The 27854-nt window shown below is 40.4% G+C and overlaps 1 protein-coding gene across 2 annotated transcripts in view; it reads right to left on the minus strand.

Moving 5' to 3' along the window:
• The window catches only part of opcml (opioid binding protein/cell adhesion molecule-like), a 449122-nt gene that overhangs the window by 40329 nt on the left and 380939 nt on the right, over window positions 1–27854 (minus strand). The window lies entirely within an intron of this gene.

A 27854-nucleotide genomic window follows, 5' to 3' on the forward strand; every position in this document is an offset into this window, starting at 1 on the left:
TGCAGACCTGGGTTCCTCAAGTTGTCCCATTAAAGTCATGAACGATTAATTGGGAGAGAGGAATGTCTCCCGGTTGTAACAGCACTGAGAGAAATGAGGAACTAAACCACTGCTGACAAGCAGCTGACTACAGACTAAAACAGCTGAGGAGACTGTGGAAAGAGAACCAGAAAGGCTGGATAAGGAGATCCAGCACCAATGCATTATAACCTTAGAGAAACAAGCACACCTGGAGAAATCAAATGTGGAGATACGAGGTTGTGGCTGAACTTTATCTGTGAAGAAATTCTCACCATTCCTCTACAACAGTGGTTCTCAACCTTGTCAGCCTGCAACCCCAAAATAAAGGTGACCGGGGCCCGGGGAACCCACAGTACCTGAAGGAGGCTGAAGACAGCCATGCACATTTAAGAATCCTCATCTGCAGAAAAGGCTGACCATTAGAGGAGAGCTTTCTGGGGCCCAGCCAAACCTGGGGCCAGCAGAATCATGGTCCATTGTAAAGTTCAGCTGTGGTATTTTATATTTAACCTGAATAATAAACACTCTTATCAAAGAAACAAATATTGTTTGAATACATTAGTGTAAAATAAGTAGCCCTCTTAAAAATGTAAATCCTGTTGTTTAAAACATAATTAAAATATTATAAAAATAGCTAAAATGGGTTAATAGTGGCAAAAAATGCCATGAAAGGTGGTGAAATTGGATTTTAAAAATAGCAGAAATTGGTTAGAAATGCCAAATTTAGATAAAAGAGGCAAAAAATAACCAACAAATGGCAAAAATGGGTTAAAGTGGCAAAAAATGTAAATTAAGTGGTAAAAAGGGGATTAAAAAGTGGCTGAAATGGCATTAAAGTAGCAAAAATAGGTGGAAATTTGGTGAAATGGGATGAAAAATGGATATACATGGGCAAAAGGGTTAGCTGAAGCAGAAATAGGCAGAGACTGGGTTAAACTGGTAAAAAAAAGCAATTCAAACTGGGAAATGTGGCAAAAAAGTGGTAAAGAGGGGTTTACAAGGATATAATGGTTCAGCAATTGATGGAGAGTGGCAAAGTTTGGTGGAAAAGATGGTGGAACAGTTTAAAACTGACAAAAATTGGGTTTTAAGTGGCAAAAATGTGTTAAAATCAGCAAAATTGGTGGGAAAAAAGTGATGAAAATGGTTTCAAATTTGGCAAATTTGGTGTACAGTGGCAACAGTGTCATTACAACATATTTCTAGTTTTTTTTAAAGGCATCTGGAGGCCCCCTCTCAGTGTCTCACAACACCCGATGGGGTACCGACCCCAACGTTGAGATCCCCCGCTCTACAGTCACTAGTGTTATGACCAGCTCACTGTGTCATAACATGAAGGGGAAGGTCCACACAGTAAATTCGCATTTTATATTTAATTTTATTCCAAAGAAGCAGCAATCAAACCAAACAGCAGTAAGTAGAAAGTTGGCTGTCCACGTAAAGTTGGTTAGTTGTCCCATCAAGTTGAAACCAGTCTCATTTAAAACCTCTGACTCTGACACTGGGGTTGTTCGGCTGCGTCTGCTGTTCCCGTGCTAACAGAAGTGTTAGTGTAGCACACAAGCTACATCAAAAAGAGGAGAAACCAGAGTCCAGTCTGATGTTACGGGTCCTAAACTGTGATTTCACTGTCCACGCTGTGAATGCAGAAAACAGAGTTTCTTATAAAGTCTTCACATTGAAAAGTGTTTCCAAAAAGTGTGTTTCAACGACTTAAAGCGGTTGTTTGCTTGTGTACTGAAGGTCAAAAAGCAGAGAAAAAACCTCAGGTTTTCTGTGGACAGGTCCTATTTGTCAGCCCTGTGATTGACTTGTGACCATTCCAGCGTGGAACCCCGCCTTTTGGGGGTGACAGACGGGATTGACTCCAGCCCCCATGACCCTGAACGGGATAAAGAGTGTAGGTGATGGATGGATGTGTGGAGTGGCATAACTTAAACTTCCAGGCCTGTAACAGTAGAACTAGGGGTCCTTTTCACAAGAAGGGGGCCGTTTTGCAGCTGTGCCCATCATTATTTGAATTCTTCAAATGGTGTACATCATGTCATCACCAATCATTGACGAAATAATAATCACAAAAGCGTAGATTTCGCAAGATACTGGACTCTGTTTGGTTAAGATGTTTTATGAAGTAAAAAATGTCTTGAATTCTGGATCTTTGGCTGTGAGGAAGGGGTTCTTTCAAATCTTCTGAACCCCCTGAATAAAGGCCTCGGTCTACTTCCTGCTGGTATGCAGCTACATGTGCAGAAGTTTTAGAGAAACGGGCACAGATTCATGGATACCATCTGTCTTCTGTTTTGCACCAAAGGTAAAAAAGAAATGGGGCATGTTTGTCCAGCAACAGAAGAATTCTATTATAATGGCTCACTTAAACTGCAAAACTAATGTGTTATGTTGCTTATAAAAACAAAAAAGAAATTCTGGGTGCTCTAATGCATAAACCCCATAGAACCCAGCGTAGCGCCGGTGCTACGATTAGCATATTAATTTTTGATTGGCGGTAGATTTGAAACTGGTTAAGATAGATCAATCATTCTTTCTGCATATAAAACCTGGGGAGTTACACTAACATTTCACACATTCTCCATGTTTCAGAGCGCTTTTTCATTGCAGTGATGGGTTTGTAAAAATACACAATAAAGCGCACATAAAAATCTTTATAAACAAGACCACGGGTATGTGCAGCACTTCCTAGGTTGAAATAAACATCATCTTGTTACGACCATGACCTGTCACATGATTCTTACGTGTCCCTACCCGATAGGCTCCCACCTCTCAACAACAGGAAGTGGCATATTTTCCTGGGAGTTGTAGTTTTTTCAGTGGAATACACTGAAGAACTTAGCCTGCACACATACTCGCCCTTGCTTTTGTTTCACCCCTACTTTTTTTACAAAAACACTCAGACACACACCAGACATTCATCACACACACCTTTGACACACTTCCACACATATGTAGTTATGGAGCTGTGAAAACCTGGTCGGACCAAACGGTTTTACAGCTGGCGTGAAGCTTTTGAACTAATTACAGCAGCAGATGAAGAGTCCAACTACTCAGCTGGCTCGCTATTTTTAACAGGTTAAAATATTGACTATATCTCAAAAAGCAAGTTACGTACAGACTCCAAATAAATTCCCTTTGGTTCAAAAGGATATCGTGCAACTTTTTCTACATTTATAAGTTTGAGGGATACAGCTGTGCAATTTCTGTATTTTGAAATATATGTGAAAAAAACAAAAATTATTTTCTAATTATTTTTAGGTTTATTGCACTTTCAAGCCATTTATTGTAGTAGTTAAGGCATAAGTCATTACATGTTATTAAAACTTGGGATATAAGGGTTATATTGATGTAACGCAAATAAAAATACTCCCAAAAATTGCACTACAGTATGTAAAAATGTAAGAATATATCCCGGCGGACTTGCACAATGGTGGGTTCAAGGGTTACATAGATTATATGGGGTAATGTGTTTGCTTTTTGCCTCCATGGTGTGAGAAAAGACAGAAAATCGTACATTGAAAATTCAGGACTCCATTAACATCTTGATGCACTTTCTGTCTTATCTAGAGCAGAGTTTTCTCACTGATTATGACAGCGATAGCTTTCCTTTACGATGTGTGCATCTTTCTGTATATGACATAGGATTTGCACATCTATGTATTCAGCTGTGACGGGGACAAAGAGCAGGTGGCAGAGACTGAAAATGTTGATTCAGATCAAACAGATGAGATATACTTTATTGAGTTTCCCTATACTACTCTGCAGGAATGGCCCTTTAATTACCATGAAATAAGAGCAGGATCCCCATATATTAGGACTCAAACTGCCAGCTTCCTTTTGATGTGTCCTGTTTGATCCCAGAGTCTGAGTCACAAAGTAAATCTTTGTTTTCTTATCATGCTCCTTCCTATCCTGAAATCTGTGATATTACACTCGGTTCACTGGGTATAGCAGCTGTCATGTGAATATTCCGATCACAGAGCATATGTGTCATTTAGCTGGCAGCAGCAGACCTTTTTACATAACTAACATGTCATGTAAAACAATGACATCCCTCATGGCATCCACCATGATTGAAATGTGTAACCACAGGCATTAACGAGGCCGTAGCAGCCTGAGAATCCCCCACTGGCTGATTTAAGTGTCAGACAGGCTGTCACCTCTCCACCAGGACAGTCTTCGTGTTAATGTTTTATACTGAGGCTGTTTTGTCAGTGAAAAGTTAAGAAAGACGTCGGCCTTCTGCTGCTGCAAGCACTTTAATCCCTGTATGACCGGTGCCATATGCCCTTTAAAGCTCCAGCGGTCGTTTAACATGCACGCTCAATATTAACCGGCACGGCTTCACTCAGTTACCATCTGTTTAAAGAAGGACTGGGCCTGAGTTTCACTACACTTCAACAACAGCCATGGGACGGCTAGAATCTAACACTCCTCAGTCTGATAGTTTGTTTGGCCAAAGATTGAGCCATTAGGACTGAAACCTTCCTGTTTGTTGGCTGCATAGTTAATTAATTCAGTGGTTCTCAACATTGGGGTCAGGACCCCATTGGGGGTCGCGAGACACTGAGAGGGGGTCTTCAGATGCCCTAAAAAAACTAGGAATATTTTTTAATTGACACTGTTGTCACGTTACACCAATTTTGCCAGATTTCAACCCATTTTCATAACATTTTCTGACCAATTTTGCCATCTTTAACACATTTTTGCCACTTAAAACCCATTTTTTTTGTCAGTTTTAAATCATTTCCACCACTTTTTTTGCCTGTTTTTGCCACTTCTAAACCAAAGCTTGCCACTCTCTGCCTATCGTTGGCTCTGTTGACCCTTTATTTCCATTATTTACCCCTCTTCTCCACTTTTTACAATTTTACATTTTATAATTTAACATGCCCATTTTTGCCAGTTTAAGCCATTTCTGCCTATTTCTGCCTCAACTTTTCATCCCATTTCACAGAAATTTCTTCCTATTGTTGGTACTTTAATGCCATTTCACACTTTTTCAATCCCCTTTACCACTAAATATGCCTGTTTTTGCCACTTAAACCAATTTTCACCTTTTTTTTTTGCCACTTTAATCCAATTGTTGGCACCTCTCACCCATTTCTGCTACTTTTAAATTAAAATTTCACCATCTTTCCCAGCTTTTTTTTTTTTGGCTGTTTTTAACCAATTTTAGCTTTTTTAAAGTTTTTTATTTCATATTTTAAGATGGCTACTTATTGCACATTTGTTTCTTTGATAAGAGTGGTTATGATTCAGGTTAAATATAACATACCGCAGCTTAACTTTAAAATAGACCATGATTCTGCTGGCCCCCAGTTTGGCTGGGCCGTTTTTCCCCTCAGACGGGCGATCTTGTCTCCACATGACTATTCTTGAATGTGCATGGCTGTGTTCAGCCATCTTCAGGTACAGTGGGGGTCCCTGGTCTCTGACACCCTTATTTAGGGGGTCGCGGGCTGAAAAGGTTGAGAACCCCTGGATTAAATCTCATTTAAACAAAACCATGTTGGCTGGATGGTCATATGGTTGGGGTTGCAGCGAAGGGAGTGAAAATGAGATTGCACAAGAGAGTTCATGAGAGGGAGAAAGTACTGCAGGTAGAAAAGAGGGACTCAAGCATAGTTCTGATACAGCATTTGCTATTTGCGCCAGGTAAAATGAGCTCAGCAGACAGCTGTTGATGTAGCTAACAAACGGTGGAGCTTGTTAAACTTGTGCTGGGACCAGTAGGGGGAAGTGCAAAATATCTAATCTACATCATGAAAAGCTTTCAGCTTGGTTCTTTACTCTTTATTAAATACAGAAATGTGGTCCAGCTGCTACACCAGCAGCATTTAGCTCCTGCCTCGTTCACCACAGATGATGCTGATTGGTCCAGTCTGTTTTCAGGCACAACCATTTCAGACTGAAGCTTTGAAAGATGAATCTGCCCGATGACAGACATGGAATCTGGCCAGTCCAACCGTTCTGCAGGGTTATGTAATATCATGATGTCATTGCATCTACAGTGCATTCAGGAAGTATTCACACCCCCTTCACTTTTTCCAATTTTGTCATGATGCAGCCTGATGCTACAGGCCTTGTCCACATGGAGAGGAAAACGATATGTTTCCGTTTCATTTTGAAAAAGTTTTCTGTAAACATGGGATCGTTTCAGGAAATGTTCATGCAAGCACAGAACCACAGAAAATGACTAGAATGGGAGAAGGATGTATGCTGTGACGCTGCCACAGAAATGCACCAAAAGAGAGAAGAAGATTACAGAAAACTGCCACAAACATTCTTCTGGTTGTTCTCTGCGGTGGATTCAGGAACATCTGGTGTCTGCTGTTCTCAGTGGTGGTAAAGGAGCATCAGATTTCGCTGTAAAAGCCATAATAAGCTCAGTAGCTTCTGCAGCACGAACACAGCCCTGTAATCCACCATTGTTGTTTTGGTTTGACTCACGCATGCGGCTGAAATGGGCTATGCTATGTATGACGTAATTGTTTTAAGAAAGATGCGGTTGGCTGTTCACACAGAGACGAAAAGGTAAGCGTTTACAGATTTGTTCAATCTGGAACCCCATTTCAAAAAGTAGCATTTACAACCTCCCAAAACGCCGTTTCTGTGTGGATGAAACGCCGATTAGACAAAAAAACTATTGCGTTTTACTCTTGAGTTCATCTCTGTGTGGACAGGACCAGTCATTTCAATAATTTCCCCCGTTGTTAATCTGCACTCACTACCCCATCATGACAAAGGGGAAAAAGAATTTTATAAATGATTTGCTTATTATTCAAAAAAAAAAAAAAACAAGAAAAACTGAAATATCACGTTGACATAAGAACCTTGCAAAAAAACAGGTTTCTCTTATTCCTCTGGATCTTTGCTCAGATGTTTCCACACCTTGATTGGTACCAACGATTATATCCGGCCTGGGAGATCATATCATATTCATATTATAACTGCCCTATCAGTATGAGGTCTGCAGATTTCCTCCAGTATAGTAATCTAAACTTCAGCTTGATATTTAAAATATCCTTGTAAAGCTGTAAAAGGAAAAGAGTAAGAAAAAACTGACAAAAAGTCGAGAATGTGGAGGAAAATACTAATTTGTGTTTTATTTCATATTTTCAATTTTGCAAGATTTTCCCAAAATTACAACTCAAACTTATGATTTTTTCATAATTTAGACTTTCCGTCACATTTTTATCATTAATATCCCCAATTTTAAATTTTAAGTCATATTTTGACCTTTTCAACTCCTTACTTTGGCTTTTAAATCCATATTTTCACTTTTAAATTCATAATTTTGACTTTTTACATCATATTTTGACTTTTTACACTCCCAATTTGAATTCAAATCATATTTTTAACTTTTTAAGTCATCATTTGAATTCTAGCTCATATTTTGACATTTTCGAATCCACATTTTATCTTTTTAATCCCACATATTGAACTGTCAGACTCACAGTTTAAAATTTCAAGACATATTTTGACTTTTCAACTAATGATTTCAAATTTGATCTCATATTTTGACCTTTCAAACTTATGATTTCAACTTTCTGCTTGTACATTTGCTCTTTAAAACATTAATTTTTCCATTTTTAATATTGTGTTCAGATCTTTTGAACTAATAAATTTGAAGTTTTGTATCAGATTTGAACCTTTAAACTTATCATTTTTACTTTTTTGAATTTCCAAATGATTTATCATCAGTGCTGTTTTTCATGTTTTATAACTGGTGAAAATGAGGTTGTCAGTTATGGTTAAATGTGGACCCTGTTAGACCCTCAGGTTAGACCCAAATCCAGATCCCGGCCCCTGCTGTGATTGAGTTTGACACCCCTGCTCTACTCAGTGCAAAATAAATGAAAGCCCTTTCAGGGTTTGCAAAAGAAAAAAATAAATAAAAAACTCCACACAAAGGCCGAGTGGGCTTTGGTTTTGCTCTGATATCTGTGAGGCCTTCTATAGAGAAGTGTGTGCCTTTCATTTTGCCTTACCACAGGAGGACCCCAGTGAAGGTGTAGAAACATCTCAGCAAGGATCAACAGAAACGGGTGGTTGCAGAGGGTCTGAATATTGCTCCCTTATTTGCATCTTTAAGGTCACTTTTTACAGCTTCATTATGTGAAATTCATTCATTAAACCGAAAACATGATTTACTTTTGCATAAACACTCATCAAGGTGGTGTATTTTTGGTAAATCAGACTCTCCTGGCAGTGGTGTTTACATATTGTGCTGTTAACTCTTTTTTGCAGTGTTTAAAAAGCAGGGATTTCATTCAGTTGACCCCAGATGGCGACGTGTTTTAGCCTCAGACCTCTACCTCTGTTCCTCTGTGTCTCACCTGATCCTGACCCCGCTCTGTGTGTGAAAACAGGTCGAGTGTTGTGACAAAAACGTGTGATTTAACCGCAGGATGTCCCCTCACTCTCAGCTGCTCAGTCAGCTGCCTGCTTTTGTCTCCTCCTGCGTCTCCATCCCCTGAATCATCACAGCGGTGTGAAGCCAGCTAACATACCAACACTTATTCACACTAACTCTTCCTCTTTATCCAGTGGAGACAAACTTTCCCTGCTTTATAATCCCCTAAAACACAGAACTACTCACATTTCCCTCTGACTCTTCTGAACAATGCTATTATTCCTTCTAATTCTACATGGCAAAAATAATTTGTTCCAAATCACTGGACTACAGAAATTCACAGTAAATAATCAGAGTATTCAATCAGCAGAATGGATTTTAATTTGATTTGTTTTCATGCTGTTTCTCAGCCGCAGATTGATTGGAAGGCAGCAGACAGCAGGATACCAACATAGTTCATATTTCAGCCTGGGACGGGAGGCTGCAGCCCACATGATTTTAGAGCGGCCTGTCTGATACGAGGTAAAAAAACAAACACATTAGTCAAAAAGTAGTGCAGAGTCAAGCTGAGGCCGCTTCAAGTCGAACAAAAATACAGAAAAATCAAAAGATGCAAAATCAGAATGTAAAAAATAAGAACAAATAGAGCCTGATGCTGCCACAGACAAAGTGCTGGCGCTTACAGGAAGTTGATTCTGAATCAAAAAGAAAACTACAGCAAACACCAACAGTGTCAGCTCTCCTGATGAAGGATTGAACTTTTAATGATGAAGAAAAGCAGCAGCTGGAAAACAGAAAACGCCCTCAAACTCAGGCTCTAATCAGCGTTTCCAGGACACATGTGAGTGTGACACGCATATAAAAAAAAACATCTAAGTGACAGACTAGTCTGAAAAAGGCCAGTAAGGTCAGTTTACAGAAGACCAAACCGTCTTTAACATTTTATAACATTTTTATATTCTTATCCAAGCAGTCTGTGATCAATAATTCAGTGCAGTGGTCCTCAACTGGTCCAGCATCAAGACCCACCACCGACCCCTTGTGTGCAATTGTGACCCAAATTCTCAAGAAGTTCAACTGTTCAGATGTTTTTTAAGAAAAATGTTGCTGTTTGGACCCTACTTGGACAAAATATGATTGAAAAGAAGAGACATGATCAAACAAACGTGTTAAATAGGCACATTATTGCAGAATGATATATATTTCAATAACCTGCGAGAGCATGGAAATTTGGTGTTTCTCGAGTTATTTTTCTACTATTTTGGGAAAACCAACTTTTTTTAATCGCGGGAAAATAAGGTAAATAAGTCAAAGCTTTAGAAAAAAAACAATAATCACTTGCCATTTTGGGAAACCTAAGAAAAAATTAATGTACTGTATGTCCACTGTCTTGTATCTTTAACATACAGTCGCAACCCACTGGACACAGTTTGACGACCCACTTTTGGGTCCCGATCCACCTGTTGAGAACCGCTGATCTAGTAAACAACCCCTCCTCACTCTCTAATTATGCATCTGCGTGTCAAGCACTGTAACATCAGCCCCATAAATGAATGATAGACATTTATTTATGTAAATCATGAAACCTCTCCTTTGGTGTTTTATCTGTTTGATGCTGTTGATTTTCTTCTGCATTTCATTAATTCTGGATCAGTATGCACCAACAACAACCCTCCTTGCACAAATCAGCAGCTATGGCTTTATCGCTGAATGTTTAGTGACAGTGGCGTGCACAGACTTTTTCAAGGGCAGGGGCGAAAAAAAAAAAAAAAAAAAAGGGCACATACAGCGCGTTCTCGCCACTGAAGAGGGCGCTAAGTTTCGCATGTTTTCGAGGCCACTTTAGACGTGTTTATGTTCTACAAATGACACATTATATAGCCTTAAAACAGACTAACTAGACAGACTACTCAAGTTAGTCTGTAGTTAGGATCAGCATCTACAAGAACTGTGTAGATTCAACGTTGGACTGTGAAGAACACAGAAATAAATAAATAAATCCATAGAGGGGTCTGGGGGTCTTCCCCCAGAACATTTTTAATAAAGTAGAAGCCATTTCCTGTATTCCAGTGCATTTTAACACCATATTAGCACCAGATAATCCAAACTGGTTCTGTGAGATACAGTTCTGGCTCAATATAGATCAAAAAAGGGACCAACATAAAAGTCCGTGCAACAGTTGTGTTTTGCCAACCGCGAGGGCACTCAAGCACACGTTTTTACCACCCAAGAGGGCAGTTTATCATGTTTTAACCAGCCAAGAGGGCAGTTTAGTGTGTTTTGCTAACCAGGAGGGCACTTTATTGCACGTTTTTCAACAATCGGGCCACGAGGGGGGCAGCCGCCCCCCCGCCCCCCCTGTGCACACCACTGTTTAGTGACTTATTTCAAACATGAATCTGTAAATGTTTTAGTTGAATGGCTAAATAATACTGATATAAGATCAGGTACATGTGACTAGAAGCTGTAGGAGGCAGAGCAGAAGCACTGTGGCGTTGAACGGGCTGCACTCATGAGGGAGGGTGTGTCTGTTTTAATGCCGTTACATCAGTTCTGCATGTACCTGGTCAGTGGTTCGTTCCTCTGAAGGTGATAGTCAAGTGAGAAAGATGGATCAGAACCAGAGCAAAGTTGGTGAAAATGGCACAGCTAAGCTAGCAGAGCCAGATGTTCAACAACATAAACACTGTCCAAGTTTTTGACTCAACTCAAGAAGTGCATGGTTTTATAACTGATGTGAAAACTTAAATATGCGGTATGTTAACAACACATAAAAGCTTTTTGCAAGTAGCTGTGTTAAAGAGGAAAACAAATCTTGTACAATAAAGAATATGCATCCGTCTCAAGCATTTGACTCAATTTGGCATTATAGTCTGTTTTTAATAATAATTGAAACTGGCATAGGAGGCAAAGTCTACGACATTAAAACTATGTATGCCTATATGGAGTGTGCTGGGTAAAAACTTTGATGTGAAACAATTTCAGTCTTGAAATAAAATGTAATCACCAAGCAGAAAAATCCAGTTTCTGAGTCGATAAATACTCAATCTAAGAGAAAAAAGTACTTCCTTTTGACTTTTGTGCTGTAAACGAGGAAAACAAAGAGGACGGAATTAAAGTTTCAGTCTGATTGAGAGATAATTCATGACTTTCCTCCTCTCCTCTCCAGTCTGCTGTGTTTTTTCAGACATCTCCGTATCCACAGACACGGCACTACAGTTTGTTAATTAATGCTCAGACGCTACCGGGTAACATCGGCGCTATTATTACATTCCCAGGTGATAATGATTTCCTGATAAACCACTGACTGGCAGGACCCTCTGATAGCTCTCCTGGATGAGATGCCCAGAATAGTGTTTGCTGAGACAAATGTGACTCCACTGTAAGCAGACTAATTAAGAGCCTGCTGACATTTAATAAGGAAATAATGGAGGAGCGTGAGGGATTGTATTTTCACTGGCCTCACAGGCTGCAGGCGATGAGAACACCTGCAGCTCATAAAAGTTTGATTCTAGTCTTTTATTAATCCTTAAATCGTGCAAACCTCCTCTCCTGCAGTGGAGATAACATTCAGAAGATAAATATAAGATTTAATTAAAACATCTCTTTTAACAATGGAGCAAATTCAGGATGTAGATATACTAATCTGTTAAACCACTGATTGGGTAACAAAGGGAGTGAGATAGACTTCTAAAAATCACATTTATTTCAATCCATTACCAGAGAGTTGATAGCCATTCTATTCTTATAGATCATCATTTTTTTTTTAATATTCAGCCAAGTGAAATGTAACTGTGGGTGTTTTAATTCATGAGTATTACAGTTACTATCAGGTAAAATACCAAAGCTGTAGAAAGGGGTTGACTGGCTGCTCTGTGTGATTAAGGTGCTCTAATAGTAAACCAAACTGGGTGCTCTTGGAAAACAGGGGGAAAGAACTGTCCAAAAAAGGGAGGAAAACCAGGCACTCCAAACACAGAAATAGTGCAAATGAGGAAGGAAATAGCAAAAGCGTTTTAGTAAGTCAACAGGAAGTCCAAAGGCCTTAAAACACCAAATATGATTTTTTTTCATGTGAATAATTTGCATAAAGTATTTATTTTTCGAACTCGTAGCAAATCAATGCAAACTTCCACACCAGCAAGGTAATTTCAACGTGTGAAATTGGGGCAGTTATTCTTTCGAACCGTGGTCGATTTTTTCAAAGTTTCACTCCGATGAGCACGCATCTGACCAGTCAAAACCAAGCGGCAACCTCCGGTCCTGAAAAATGAAGCCAATGTGGAAGTGCAAAACATTACAATACCAGGAGTGTCCACTTAAAGCTGGCTGCAGGAACACCAGAAGACCCGTCTGGACACCTGTTAAACAGCCGGTTTGTACTCTAGAAATAAACTGGTTTACAGCCTGGTTCAAAACACCAAACGCGTCTCATTAGCTAGTGTCTTATTGTGCTCTCACTGTACAGGGAGGTGAATTTATTTGTATCATGATCGGTTGGATTATATTTAGGATAAACCTCACTTCTCGCTGATTGGCGCGTCTCATTTGATTGACAGATAGCTCGACAGGCAGAGGCTCCATTTCTGTCAACCAGAGTGCTAGCTATCTAGCTGATTAGACCACGATTTCAATATGGAAGCCTCCACAGATCGGCTTCAAGACCCGTTTGAGTCCGCCTATTGTAAGCAGACGGCTGACATCACACAGGGTTTGTCCAATTCTTTCTACAGTCTAGGGTCAAAATACTCTGTGTGCTGAGTTTTAAGGCAGACAAAGGAGCAAAACAGTCCTCCTTGCCATCACCACATGAAGTTTGTCCTCTCCTCATATCTGTCTGTAGTCAGTGCCTATGGATGGCACTCTGAATTATTCACATTTTCATGCCGTTTATTTGCGTCGCCCTGTATGTATAAAGGCCTTAATAGATGCTGGTCAGCACGGTCCCTCAAAGAAAAGACCGACTGAGGAGTCTGGATAGAAGCTCGACTATTCAAAACTTCTAGTCCTGCCCGGCACACAGGCCTGGAGGGCAGCAAGAGTTTGGGAGAGAGGCAGCCGTCAAAGAGCACTGTGAGCTGCAGAGCCAGTTTTTTGTTTTTGTGACAGTTTTACATTAACTGTGACATTACTATCGAAAACATCAGAGCTCTTCACTTCAGTGACGTATATTCAGTGGAGAATCCTCCCCATCCCTATCCTACACCAAATCTAGCATTAAAGAAGACAAAAATATGGACAATGTGATGTTTTTTCAGCGTTTTTGGGTCAAATGTTTGGAAAATGAAGGGCAGGAAATTTCCATCATCAAAACATGGATGGGGGTGAAATAGTGAGGTTAAAACAGTTAAAGTTAGCTGATGACAGTGTGAGGATCACTGCCAGCTGTCAGTCAGTGTTGAGAGGCTGTAATGTTGGTTGAAGAATGTATATTTCGATTAGGGATGCATGATGAGCAAGCTAACGATAAATCCTTCCAGACCACATTTTACAGTGAGCCCAGAACTAGGGTTACATTTCAGGGTCTTTAAAGTTTAAAACCACCCCAGTAAATCTGATATTTAATGTCCTCTTAATTCCTGTTATGATTGTTTTCGCTCACACAGTCACACAGTTACAGGCTACTCTTCTGCCGCATCAGGATTTAAAGTCTTTACTCTTTGATGATGGAGGAGACGGCCTGGTTAGCTCATAATGGAGAGAAAGAGAGACAGAGAGCCTGTGACGTGGCCCTCGGTGTCTCTGCAGACAGGAATTGCTTTGAATAATGGCTCAAATAAAGCAAACACTATGAACTGCAAGGAACTTTTTGTAAATATGTAAATATTTCAAGATTTTGTGTCAGAGCATGAATAATTTTCTCTTTTCCCCTTAGAGATGAGATAACTAGTTTGTGGGAAAAATGCTGTTTACTGTGTGTCACATAATAAAACCATTGTATTTTAGTTTCTGTTTGTTATTTTTTTCTTTTGTCTTTATTGTGCCATAACTTTTTTTTAAATTCAAGTGATTTTACTGCAGCACACACCTTCTTACAGCCCAGGTTATCCTTTAAAAAAGGATGCTTAGTGCTTAAATGTGCACCACAGGGTTGATGTTTTACAAGCTTTTTAAAGACAAAAGTCCAGGAGAGACAAAATGGTTAAAAATGGGCTTTAAGCGTTAAAGTAATCTTCCTTAGTAGTTGGCACCAGAGTTATTAGTAAGCCAACATACCTCCCAGTATGTGCTACCAGTGTAGGCTCATGATTCTGGTCAAATGCCACCACCTCCACAGCTACTCCTGTTTTGATCCCTACAGTGTAAACAATGTTGAATCGATAACAGCAATAGCATCTCAGGACTTGAACAGTTAGTGCTCACAGTTCCTTATGAGTGCAATGATCTCTAGACTGACCTCGCAGCTTTAAAAGCAGCCCCCAGCCCCCCTGTGACCCCCAACAGGATAATTGGTATAAAAAATGGATGGAAGGGTGGACATGTGGTTGGTTCAGTAGTGTTTGATGTCACATAACATCTTTAAATACAGCTCTGCGGACAGGGTAGTTTACCTCTCGTAATTTTGCTAATTTTAGAAATTTAGCTTAAATTTGGGGGAAAAAAAGACTGTATAAAGAGAATTCTGCTTCCTTTATCCCCGTAGAGCCACGCTGATTCAGCTCTACTTTGGTGTTTGTGTACATCTGTAGAAGAAAAGCCATGCGTACGTTTATTATAGATAATTATCTCCTTATTCAAATATCTCTTCAGCTGTAAAGGCATGGCCAGTTTTGACTTTATCAATCAATTTAAAGTGATCCCATTAAACAGCTCTAAATAAGCCTGAGTGTTAAAATGCTCCCAGACAACAAAGATCTTCACCTACAAAAAGAGCAATTTGTTCTTTGTTATTTGAGAGCATTAAAGCATTAGCAGCCCAGCACCAGAGGCACCACACATCAAATGAGACGAGCAATTGATTTTCTTAACAACCAGGGGGCAGGATTCATTACCAGGGCCATCAGTAACACCTCTAAAGAGAACTGACTGTGCTCAAGACAACGACACCAACCAGCAGCTCCGATGACGGCCTGTTTGTGTTTGTGAGTCAGATATCAGTTTACACTCTCGGTGTCATATTCCTGACAGTCAGTGTGTATAAAGTCTCTTATTTAGCTCTATTGCGCTCTGTGAGCTGTCTGACCTCCTTGTAAATGTCTAAAAAAGAGACCAATTTAGAGTAAACGTCACTATTACATCCCAGCAGTGGTATAAGCTTCATGGTGGTTTGTATAAAAGAGTGGAAGTAAGTGGAGGGAAACAGAGAAGCAGCACTTATAGTGATTTAAATTCTCCTAACATAGAGTCGTTCTCTGTCACTATGTGGGTCTTTAACTTGTTTATGATAGCCCTCGTCTTGTAGAGCTGTTTTATGTTCCTGCTGCTGGCTCGGCAGTACGTCAGTCCAAATACACAGCAGATACTGTAAGTGGTTAAATTAAATTTACTTGCAATATTTTGCAGCGCTGTACTATACCATTGGACATTTTTAAGGGAGGAGCAGTATTGTATTTTACTCTATTTCATGCAGATTTCAGTCTATTGACCGATTAATTTATTCAGTGTTACTCAACACTGCTCAACCAAAGAGACAAATTGTTGAAAAATGCATTTGCAAGAGCCACAATCTAAGTAGTGAAAAGTGGCAATTAAGATAGGTCAAAGGTGGCAAAAATGGTCAAATACCGGCAACACAGATGGTAAGAAAAAGTGGCAGAAAGGGCAGAAAGTGGCAAAAATGGGTGGGAAGTGACCAAAAAATAAGTTAGCAGTGGCAAAAATGGTCCAAAAGTGACAAAAACGGGGCAAAAAATGAGTGAAAAGTGACTAAACTGGGCATAAAATCAGAAACAAGGTGGGAAAAATAGGCAAAAAATGGCATAGGCTGAGAAGTGGCAATAAAGGCAAAGAGGGGCAAAAAATTGCAAAAAGCAGGATAAAAGTGTCAAAAATGGGCGAGAAGTGACAACAAGAAGTGGAAAAAATGGGCTAAAAGCAGCAAACACTGGGGGAAAAAATTTCAAAGAGGGGCAGAAAGTGGCAAAAATAGATGGGAAGTGACCAAAAAATAAGTTAGCAGCGGTAAAAATGGTCCAAAAGTGACAAAAACATGGCAAAAAAGCATCAAAGAGTGGCAAAATGAGAAATAAGTGGCATTTACTGCACAGGCAGCTTAAATGGGCATTGAGGATCACTGCTTTAGTGTCTTCTGATTTAATAATGTCACTGATTACTAAGAATCTCATTGCAGGCTTCCTAAGGGCCCCTCCCTACTGTAGGCCCAGGTAATCAGTATCCTTTCCCTCCCTGTGCTACATCCATGGTTACTGTTACAAACATCTTCAGTAGAGATCGGGAAAGGTCGAGTTTTTACCTTCTAAATCTTCTGGTTTTGTTCACAAGGTAAAAAAATGTTAGTCCACTGTAACTGCCTGTTTAGCTGGATGGTTTGACGCTTGTTGTATCCATAAAAGTTGATATTTTTAATTGCCACATGAGCCAGATAGTATATTTAGTTTTTAAGTCTGTATTCAGTGGGTTTTGTAATAACAATAATCCCACTTTATCGACCATCTGCCTTCTGTTCTTGAGAATAGAAGCCTTGCACATTTTTGCAGAGACTTGTGTGTGTCTCTTGGCCAAAACAGACAGGAAATGATAAGTAGAGAGGCATAATTGACCTCTTTTTAACAGATATCTATGTCTGCGTCGGAAGTACATGACACAGGCACGATAAGCACTGTAGGGGTGCAAAAACCAAAACGTCACCAGATTTCTTAATGAGGTGAAAACTGTTCTGCGAGATTTAAGAGCGCATTGGTTACCCAAAAACAAAGTTATAGGCCCTGATGAGCATAGATGCTCTCTAACATTCACACATTAACGCTCACGCACCTGTGTCACGCCCAACACTGTCAAAGCTCGTATGACAACAACAAAATGCAAATAATTAAAAGAAATCATCTTTAAATTACAATACACGTCACTGACAGAATGATTTCGAGTGTTTGTAATGAGGATGTCCCTAAAAAGGATAAGAAATACTTTAATTTTAATGATGCAGCATTTTAGATATCAGTTTTCCTGATGACAAAGCATTTAATAAGGTAGAGTTAACAGTCTGCTCATTGCAGCCATAGACAACAGATATGTAGCTAAAGTAGGTAAATCTAAGCTCACAAACCAGCTACGTAAGCTATGCAGGTACGTAGCTATGTAGGCTACCTAGGTATGAAACACAGCAAGTGTAGCTTACATAGTTCAGTTTGCTAGATAGCTAATGAAATTAAAGATAATCATAAGAAGTTATGTTAGCTACAATATCTGCTTAGCTTTAGTTAGCTTTAGATATGCTTAGTAAAGCTCAATGTGCCAGAGCTAACTCAGCAATACCAACAGATATGTAGCTAAAGTAACTAAAGTAGCTAAAGCTCAGCTCTCAGAGAAGCTATGTGAGCTACAATATCTGTGTAGCTATAGTTAGCTTTAGATACAATTAGCACAGCTCAATTTGCCAAAGCTAACTCAGTAGTACCAACAGATATGTAGCTAAAGTAACAAAGTTAGGTAAAGCTAAGCTCACAAAGAAGCTATGTAAGCTACACAGGTATTAACCATGCAAGATACGTCCGTATATATCACAGCAAGTGTAGCTTACCTAGTAAGCTATAGCTAGCTAAATAAACTATGTGTTTTCAATATCTGCGTAGCTAAGTTAGCTTTAGATACACTTAGCAAAGTTCAAGTTGCCAAAGCTTCCTCAGCCATAGACCAAGACAAGTAGCTTAGTAATTCAAGCTAAGCTCACAAATCAGCTATGTAAGCTACACAAGCACATAGCCAGGTATGGAACACAGTAAGTGTAGCTTACATAATTATGCTTGCTATGTAGCTTATGGAGCAAATGCTTATTACAAGACTCTACGTAAGCTATGTATCTACAATATTTGCATAGCTAAGTTAGCTTTACATATGTTTGCCAAAGCTCACTTTGCAAAATGAATAGCCATAGATTACAGATAAATAGCTAAAGTATCTATAGTAGCAGAATCTAAGCTCACAAAGAGGCTATGTAAGCTATGCAGGTACGTATCTGTGTAAGTTACGTAGATTTGTAACACAGCAAGTGCAGCATACGTAGTTGTATTTGCTACATAGCTATTGGAGCTAAAGATAATTATAAAAAGCTACATAAGCTATTTATCTACAATATCTGCATAGCCTTGTTAGCTTTAAATACACTTAGCAAAACTTAAGTTGTCAAAGCTAACTCAGCAATACCAACAGATACTGTATGTAGCTACAGTAACTTAAGCAAAGCTCACAAATCAGCCATGTAAGCTACACAGATATGAGCTACAGCATGTAAGCTAGGAATGGAATAGAAAGTGTACTTTACATTAGTTCCATTAGCTATATTGCGCTTAAGATAATTATAAGAAGCTACACAAGCTACATAAGCTAAGCTGAAGGTAATTATGAGAAGCTACATAAGCTACATAAGCTAAGCTTAATGTTATTATAAGAAGCTACATAAGCTACATATTGACAATATCTGCATAGCTATGGTAGTTTTAGATACATATACCAAAGCTCACTTTGCCAAACTAACAGCCATATAGACAAAGGAGCTACAGGGCTACAGTAGCTAAAGCTAAACTCATAAAGCAGCTATGCAAGCTACAAAGGGACAACATCTACTTAGCTAAGTTAGCCCCAGCTAGCACAAAAGACAACAAGGAAAAGCCCTAGCAAACAACGAACAGGCATACAGTTCAGTATGGCACGTGGAGTAAAACTTTTGGCGGTATTTGTTAAAGCAGAAGCTAAATAAATATTATAAAACCTGGAGTCATGGTGAAAGCAAGGAAAAAGGGAAAAAAAAACTATATATGTTTATATATCAGTTTTAACTATTTTTAATAGCACTTTTAAAATAATCAAAATGCTTCTATAATTGTTGTAACTGCAGCAACGAGTGAATAGTATATGGTAAAATAAAGATGTGAAATGTAAGCAGGGGCGTAACCTTCATTTCAGAAGTGAGGGGGACAGATTGCTCAGGAGCAAGATGATTTTTACTAAATGATTTATTGAAAGATCATCTCCCATTCAATTGCTCCAAACAACCAAAAACACCTGATGACTAGGGAAAAGCATGAAAGTGAGTATTTTATGAAATGTGCAAAATAAAAGAAGAAAAAATATCAAACGATTTGACCTAAACCTCTTCACAACTCTCAAGAAATGTCATAATCCTATGGCCTCTCCAGACCCATTTAAATTTGCTGTCAGGACACCACACTATCCTCAGTACCAGGGGCGGAGGATAAGTTGTGGTATATTGAAATTTACAAAAACTTCTGGTGGAAAACATGGAGGCACAGCATGAAATTTGCAATGAAAATTGTGCAGTACTCTTTTAAATTCCACAGAAAAAGGCAACATAAAGCACACGGCGTTTGCAGGTGACATTTCCTTTGTGTATCCTTTACATTTCTATTTAATTTAATTTTATTTTATCCTAATCTATAGCTATCCATGATCAATAAATGATTGAAATTCCCCCAGCTCTCTTAACATCTATCAGCAGCTGATCAGTCAGAGAGGAAGAAGCACTGTCCCTCCATTCATGCATAAGAGTGCTAATTCTCATACCAAATATGAACCTTTTCAGTGACTGTTTTCTGCAGATGATGCTGCACGTTATTCTCAACTCTAATTTTGGATTGTTTTACACACCAGTCCACCTTAGGCAGATCAGCTGTTGTAGCCGAGTCAGTGAATTGGGCCAGATAGTAGACAAAATCAGGCAGACGTAAAAAGAAGCTCTTTGAGGCAGAGCAGTGGCACGTCACATTATAAGAGAGCAGCAGCGTAGGCTCCGTTTGGACAGTAGGGTTTAAATTAATAAATTAGGCAACAAAAGTAATTTTTAAGATAAACTGAGATGAACTAAAAGAAAAGTACTATAACTAGACTTAACGTGTCATAACTTTGTTCACAGTGTTCTACGCAGCCTGTTTATTATATTTTTACCAACAGAACTTATGTCTGATAAAACATCCAATAAAGCCACTTCACCTCAAGTTTGTTCTGGTGAACAACAACAGAAGGATAACAAGAGGAAAAAAGATTTCAGCTAAAACATTTCAGCACCGTGGACAGCGCAGTGTGCTGACAGACAGACGGTGACAGCTGACTGACAGGTGCTGAACAGGTGAACAGGCCAGGTGTGCTGTCCAGTCAGCACCACAGCTTTCTGACATAGAACCATAGAAAGACCCCAAACCTGTCTTTAAAAACAAAACAGACATGGCGGTCTGTAAGAAATATTCACGTAAATTCAGCCAAGGTCAGACAGCGCAGGCAGTGTTACAGATACAGGCTAACATGTTTTAAACATGTAATTATAAAGCTGAAATTCTGACCAGCGTTTTCAAATCGAAGATAGAAAGAAAGATATGAAGCAAAGGTATAATAAAGGGTAATTATGGTTCACTCATGAGTCGCTGTCCCTGCTCAGTCTGCTGTGTTTACTGTAGTCCATGTGTGTCTCCACTGAACTTAATAATCCAAGCTAGTCAACAAACTTTGAACTTGTGCATGTCCCAGTTCATCCTCCTCTCCATCATGATGGCAAAGCTGCTAACCTCTTAGCCCCTGTCAGTGTTTATGCCCCTCACCAAACACAACACAGTGAGGTGTGACAGTCTGGCCTCTTCCATGCACAAACACCAACAGTTCTTAACTAGCCTCAGACAAAGGAAACTCGGTTCAGCTGACGGGGGTGGTTGGTGGACAGGTATCCTCCACCATCACCTCTCATGGATGGGTCTCGATGGTAGAAGTCCTCCTCCCCTGGTGTGCCTTCCTCGTCTTCATAGCTGCTAAACTCATCCTTAGCCACGGTCAGTGCTAGCAGTCATTTAGAACAGTCACCATCGTCTTCGTCCGTTTTTATCTTTACTGTTGTTTGAGGATGAGTTAGATGAGCAGTGAGATGTATGAGGAGCACTTTTTAACCTTACTGACTCTCTTGCTTCTTAGGTTTTAAAGCCCAAAATGTATTGTCTCTCCATTTTTTGCCGCAAACAGGATCAACAGGAAGCTTATCAGGGCACATCACATCGTGACCATTCATCAATCCCATGAGGCATGGCAAAAGACAAATGAATTTAAATGTATTATTCTGTATCCAAAATGGAAAAGTGACTCATTCATTTCTGTCGTTCATGGTGTTTTTGTTCAAATCATTACGATTTATGTTGATTGCGGTTATTTTTAGTTCCCCTATTCGACACCATGAGTAAGAAGGCTGTTGCTGCAATTCATATAAAATATACTTAAGGTACTAACATGGCTACTCTGGCGTCAGTGGGCCTTTAACGTTGCTTTCGTTCAAACCATACTGTTCACCTAGCTCGCATCCTCCCCGTTGAATCCAGAGTCAGAGCATCCGTCTCACTGTCTCTCCTCACAGTGCTGTAGCATACACACAATGGCGCGTTCATGGCAACTCGGAAATACGAGCGCCAACTTGTTAAAATGAATTTAACGTTATCCAACTCGGAATTACAGGCCAGAAAAGTGCGGGGGACAGAAGGGGCATGTACAGGAAGTGCGGGGGGCGTGTCCCCCGCGTACCCCGCGTCCGCTTCGCCCATGAATGTAAGAATCTCGTGGCTTTTTTCTCTGATATGTTATTTAGCTGAGGCCTCACCTGCACAGGTAGCAGGCAGCTCTCAGAAAACAGACAGAGGTGTCTACATGACAAAGTTTTCTGTTTGAAATAATAATAATAAGAAGATGGTAACGCAGTGTTTCTCTACACAGGAAAAACGCTGTTCTTGTTTGCTGAAAATTCCACTGGAGTTCACTCATTAACTGGTTATAATTCATTTTAAATATAAGGAGTAACTGAGTTTACATTTCGTTGCTTATTTATATGACTATTTCTTTACACTCTCTCTTCTTAAATCCATAAAATAATGTTAATAATAATGTATGGAAAAAAAAACCAATGACTATTTATTTGATAACATTCAACCTTTAAAAGTCAGTCACTCCACCAACAGTTCACACAGAAGAAGAATGAGTGGGCACATGCTCTTATGAGTACCTTTTATCTCCACAGCTGAAGACGGTAATATCCACTGATCGTACATAACGACCTCTTTAAACCGCTCCTAATGATCAATAAACAAACATCCTAATTCCTAAAGGTTATGAAGACACACAGACCTTTTCCTTAACTGCTGTGGGCTGAAATTAACAGCAGAATCACTTCCTGTGGGTTTAATAAATATGCAAAATTTCCTTTGTTCTGACTTAATTTCTGAAACAGGCCTGCTGTGTATTGTTTACACACCTACACACCTTGAAAAACAACTGAGAGGGTATCTAACCTCCAAAATATGCCTCCAGTAGAGGAACACTGGCACCAAACAGGAACAGGGAGGAGGAAGATATATAATAATTGTTCAAAACAAAATTAATCATCCTAATTATTCACTGTATTTGTTAAAAAATCATTTTAATTGAACAATAAAACTCCAACCCAAAGATGGCTTAACAGAAAATCAGTGCTGGCTGCTGAATGTTGTTCAAATCTGAGCTCATCTCGGGCCTTTATAAATAAAATGACAGACACTAAGTCAACACCTACCCTCCTTGAAAAGAGATTATATATAAATCAATCTTTATTTATATAGCACTTTTCATACAATGCAATGTAGCACAAAATGCTTTACACACAACAGACAATTTAAAGAAAAAAAAAAAAAAAAAACGTAAAAGAACCTTAAAATCTATTCTAAAAGGGACGGGTAGCCAAACATATCAGTCAGACCAGGTCATTCAGAAAGTACTCAAACCCCCCACTTCACTTTATTCAGTATCTACAATGTAAAACTCATCATGACAAAGTGAAAATGTGTTGCCAATTATTAAAAAAACTAAAATATCACATTGATGAGAAGATTCAGACCCTTTGCATGACACTGTACATGTAGCTCAGTTTCCTCCCATTTCTTTGGAGTCCACCTGTGGTAAATGAAGCTGATCGGACATGATTTGGAAAGGCGAACATCTCTCTACAGAAGGCCACCCTGACAATGAACATCAGAGCATAAACCAAGCCATGAGGTCTGAAGAACTCAGAGACAGGATTGTTGACAGGCACAGATCTGGGGAAGTCGACAAAAACATTTCTGCAGCACTGAAGGTTCCCAAGAGAACAGCGGCCTCCAGAATTCTCATATCGAAGAAATGTGGCACAACCAAAACTCTTCCAAGAGCTGGCTTCGCCAAACTGAGCAATCATGGGATAAGGGCCTCATAAGAGAGGTGACCAAGAATCTGGTGGGGACTCTGACTGAGCTCCAGAGATCCTGTGCACAGATGGAACAAAGTTCCAGAAGGAAAACCGCCACAGCAGCCCTCCACTGATCTGGGCTTTTGGTTCACCAGAGAGACTCCAGGATGGAACCAGAGCAAGAACCAGGACCGTATCTGCCTGAAAACACCTCTCTCTCAAGGCCCTTCACCCTGATTGCTCATGTCCAATCAATTTGATTTACACAGGTGACTTCAGTCAAGGTGTAGAAACATCTCAGCAAAGATCCAGAGAAATGGGAGGAACCTGAGCTGACTAAAGTTTGTTTCACTTTGGGGGCTGCACGGCGGCGCAGGGGTAAGTGCTGCTGCCTCACAGTAAGGAGATTCATTTCCCGGTCAGGGCCTTTGTGGAGTTTGCATGTTCTCCCCACGCATGTGTGCGTTCTCTCTGGGTTCTCTGGCTTCCTCCCACCACCAGCTCATTAGGTTAACTGGTGACTCTAAATTGGCCTTAGGTGTGAGTGTGAGCGCGCCTGGTTGTCTGTCTCTATCTGTCAGCCCTGCGATTGACTGGCGACCAGTCCAGGGTGTACCCCGCCTCTCGCCCAATGACAGCTGGGATAGGCTCCAGCCCCCCTGCGACCCCAAAACAGGATAAGCAGTATAGAAAATGGATGGATGTTTCACTTTGTCCTCATGGGGTTCTGAGTGTAGATTAATTACAAAGTAATGGATTTCTTACCTGAACTTCAACAATCTACTACTCAATTAAGATCATACCGCAGAAACCTTCAGTCACTTGACCCAACACAGCTGTCTGACGAGGTCTCAGCTGCACTAGCCTCATGTAACGAGTCCTTCACACTCACTGTTAACGAGGCCACAGACACATTCTGCTCCTCACTGACCTCCTCTCTGGACAAACTCTGCCCTCTGGTGTCTAAGCCTATTCGTAATACTCCACCTTGTCCCTGGCTCACTGAGGTCATCAGAACCCAAAGGGCAGGGCTCAGAGCGGCAGAGAGAAAATGGCATAAATCCAAACAAACCACTGACTTGAGTGCTTATCAGCAAAAACTGTCCTGTTTTACCTCTGCTCTAAAATCTGCTAAGAAGGCGTTCTATCAATCAAAGATCTGTGCTGCCACTGATGCACGCAAACTCTTCTCTGCTTTTAACTCGCTCCTCTCTCCTTCAAACCCACAACCCTCCAGTATGTTGACTCCAGACATGTTCGCCTCCTACTTCACTGACAAGGTTTCTGCCATCAGCAACCAATTCTCTGAGCCTGTCCAACTCAGTTTTCTGCCACCAGCTAGTGATGCATCACTTAGCTCATTCTCTCCACTAAGTGAGAGCGAGGTCACCAGGCTTCTGCTTGACTCGAAGCCCACAACCTGTCCCCTCGATCCGATACCATCACATCTCTTGCAGGCGATTGAGCCCACAATCAGCCCTGCTGTGAGTTGTATCATTAACTCCTCTCTGTCCACAGGTGTTTTCCCAGCTGCTTTCAAGCAAGCGCGGGTTACACCATTGCTCAAAAAACCCACTCTCAACCCAGCCCTGGTTGAAAATTACAGGCCGGTCTCACTTCTCCCATTCCTATCAAAAATACTGGAGCGCACAGTCTTCAACCAGCTCTCAGAACACTTGCAGAACAATGATCTACTTGATCAGAATCAGTCTGGCTTTAGGCGGGGCCACTCTACTGAAACTGCACTTTTGTCGGTAACGGAATCACTTCGCTTGGCCAGAGCAGCTGGTCAGTCCTCAGTTCTCTTACTGCTGGATCTGTCTGCTGCCTTTGACACAGTAAACCACCAAATCCTCCTCTCCACACTCTCTTCACTTGGTATCTCAGGATCTGCCCTACAGTGGTTTAAGTCCTACCTCACAGGGAGATCTTTTAGAGTATCATGGAAGGGAGGAGTGTCTAAACTGCATGGCTTATCAACAGGGGTGCCTCAAGGGTCTGTGCTTGGTCCCCTACTTTTCTCAATATACACCACCTCACTTGGTGCAATCATCCACTCCCATGGCTTTTCTTATCACGGCTATGCAGACGACACACAGCTATTCCTGTCCTTTCCACCTGATGACACAACTGTCTCAGCTCGGATCTCATCCTGCCTTGCTGATATTTCTAAATGGATGAGGGAACGTCACCTTCAGCTCAACCTGCCCAAAACTGAGCTCATTATCATCCCAGCCAGTCCCACTATTGAACCGCAGATCAATATCCAGCTTGGATCAAATAATCTCTTGCCCACTAAGACAGCCCGGAATCTGGGTGTCATGATTGATGACCAGCTAACCTTCAAGCTCCATGTGGCCTCGGTCCTGCCGTTTCGCCCTCTACAACATCAAGAGGATCAGACCCTACTTGACAGAGCATGCTACACAACTCCTAGTACAGGCTCTTATAATATCACGTATTGACTACTGTAACTCATTACTGGCAGGCCTACCTGCATGCACAGTTATACCTCTGCAGTTGATCCAGAACGCAGCAGCACGTCTGGTCTTCAACCAACCCAAGAGAGCTCATGTCACGCCTCTTTTAATCTCTCTACACTGGCTTCCAGTTGCAGCTCGCATTAAATTCAAAACTCTAATCATTGCTTACAAAGCAGTAACTAAAACTGCTCCTGTTTACCTGGAGTCCCTCATCCAGGTCTACACCCCTTCTCGCCCACTACGCTCAGCCAGCGAAAGGCGCCTGGTACTTCCAGCACATCATGCTCCTAAGTCACTAGCTCGACTCTTCTCCTCTGCTGTCCCTAAATGGTGGAATGAATTACCCAACTCCATTCGATCTACAGACTCCCTGTCTACTTTCAAGAGAAGGCTAAAGACCCAGCTCTTCAGAGAACACTTTGCACTTAGCTAGGCAATTCTCTACTGTTGTCCCCAGTAGTAGATTGAGTCTCAGCCAGACTATTCTCCACTGCTGTCCCCAGTGGTTGAATGAGTTTCCCAACTATAGTTAGCTCGCACTGTCCTGCTCTACTTCTGGGATTTCTTTGCCCAGCTCTTTGGGAATGATCCAGCACTTGGTACTTGGTAAATAGTTGTTGTGAAGCCTAATGAATGGCGATTAGTGATCCCACATTTTCCTTGATTCATTGTTGATGTCTAAAAACAAACAAAAAAAAAAACAAAACATAAAAACAAAACAAAAAAAAAAAAAACAAAACAAAAAAAAACTACATAAACAACATATATTTTAGGTACTCTGCCTTAAACTCTACACGGCAGCACTTGCGTCCAATTGAACCTGAAGCACTTGATGGCACTTACTGATGTTGTTTCTTCTTGTCTAGATCATTGCTTGTGTTGTTCTTGCTCTCAAATGTACGTCGCTTTGGAGAAAAGCGTCTGCTAAATGACATTGTAACATTGTAACATTGTAACATTTAAACTACTGTAGCATCAGGTTATAAAATAACAAAATAGAACAAAAGTAAAAACTTTTTTTTATGCTCATATTATTTCAGCAAATCCTGAAGTTTATCTAAAAATGCAAACAGCTATCACCAGTGTAGCTGCCACCCAAAGTAGAAATGAATAACAGTACCAGTCTGTTTGCTCTCCAAATACCTACACAGTTCTACCAAATAGAGAGAAACACCCTACAAAACCTTTCCCCCTTCATGTACCTGCTAAAAACATCTTTTTTGTATGTAGTTTGTTGTGTTTTTGCACTGCAGCAATTTGTCAAACTCTGGTCTAAAAGGTGCGAGAAATTCTTTGTATTTTTAGACTTCTCTGATTTTCACAATCAGTGCATCTGTATAATAAACAAAAATACCAACTCTTACCGACCATTTCCTTTGCAGAGTTTCTTTTTACCTTCTTCTTTCTTTGTACCTGATTTCACTGGTAGCCCAGCATAGACCCGACCTAATGTCGACAAAACACGCTTTTAGAAGACTGTAATTGTCTTGTCAAGTGAAAAGTCTCCTTCCCGTTTTAGCTCTTGAAATCTGTGGTGCCATGGAAACTGTGAAGCCGCTGCACAATGAAACAACTGCAGGGAAGTCTGCCTGGACTACTGTGAACTCGTTTGCATTGACACAGAGAA

This window comes from Cheilinus undulatus, linkage group 12 (genome assembly GCF_018320785.1).
Source record: "Cheilinus undulatus linkage group 12, ASM1832078v1, whole genome shotgun sequence".
Taxonomy (NCBI): domain Eukaryota; kingdom Metazoa; phylum Chordata; class Actinopteri; order Labriformes; family Labridae; genus Cheilinus; species Cheilinus undulatus.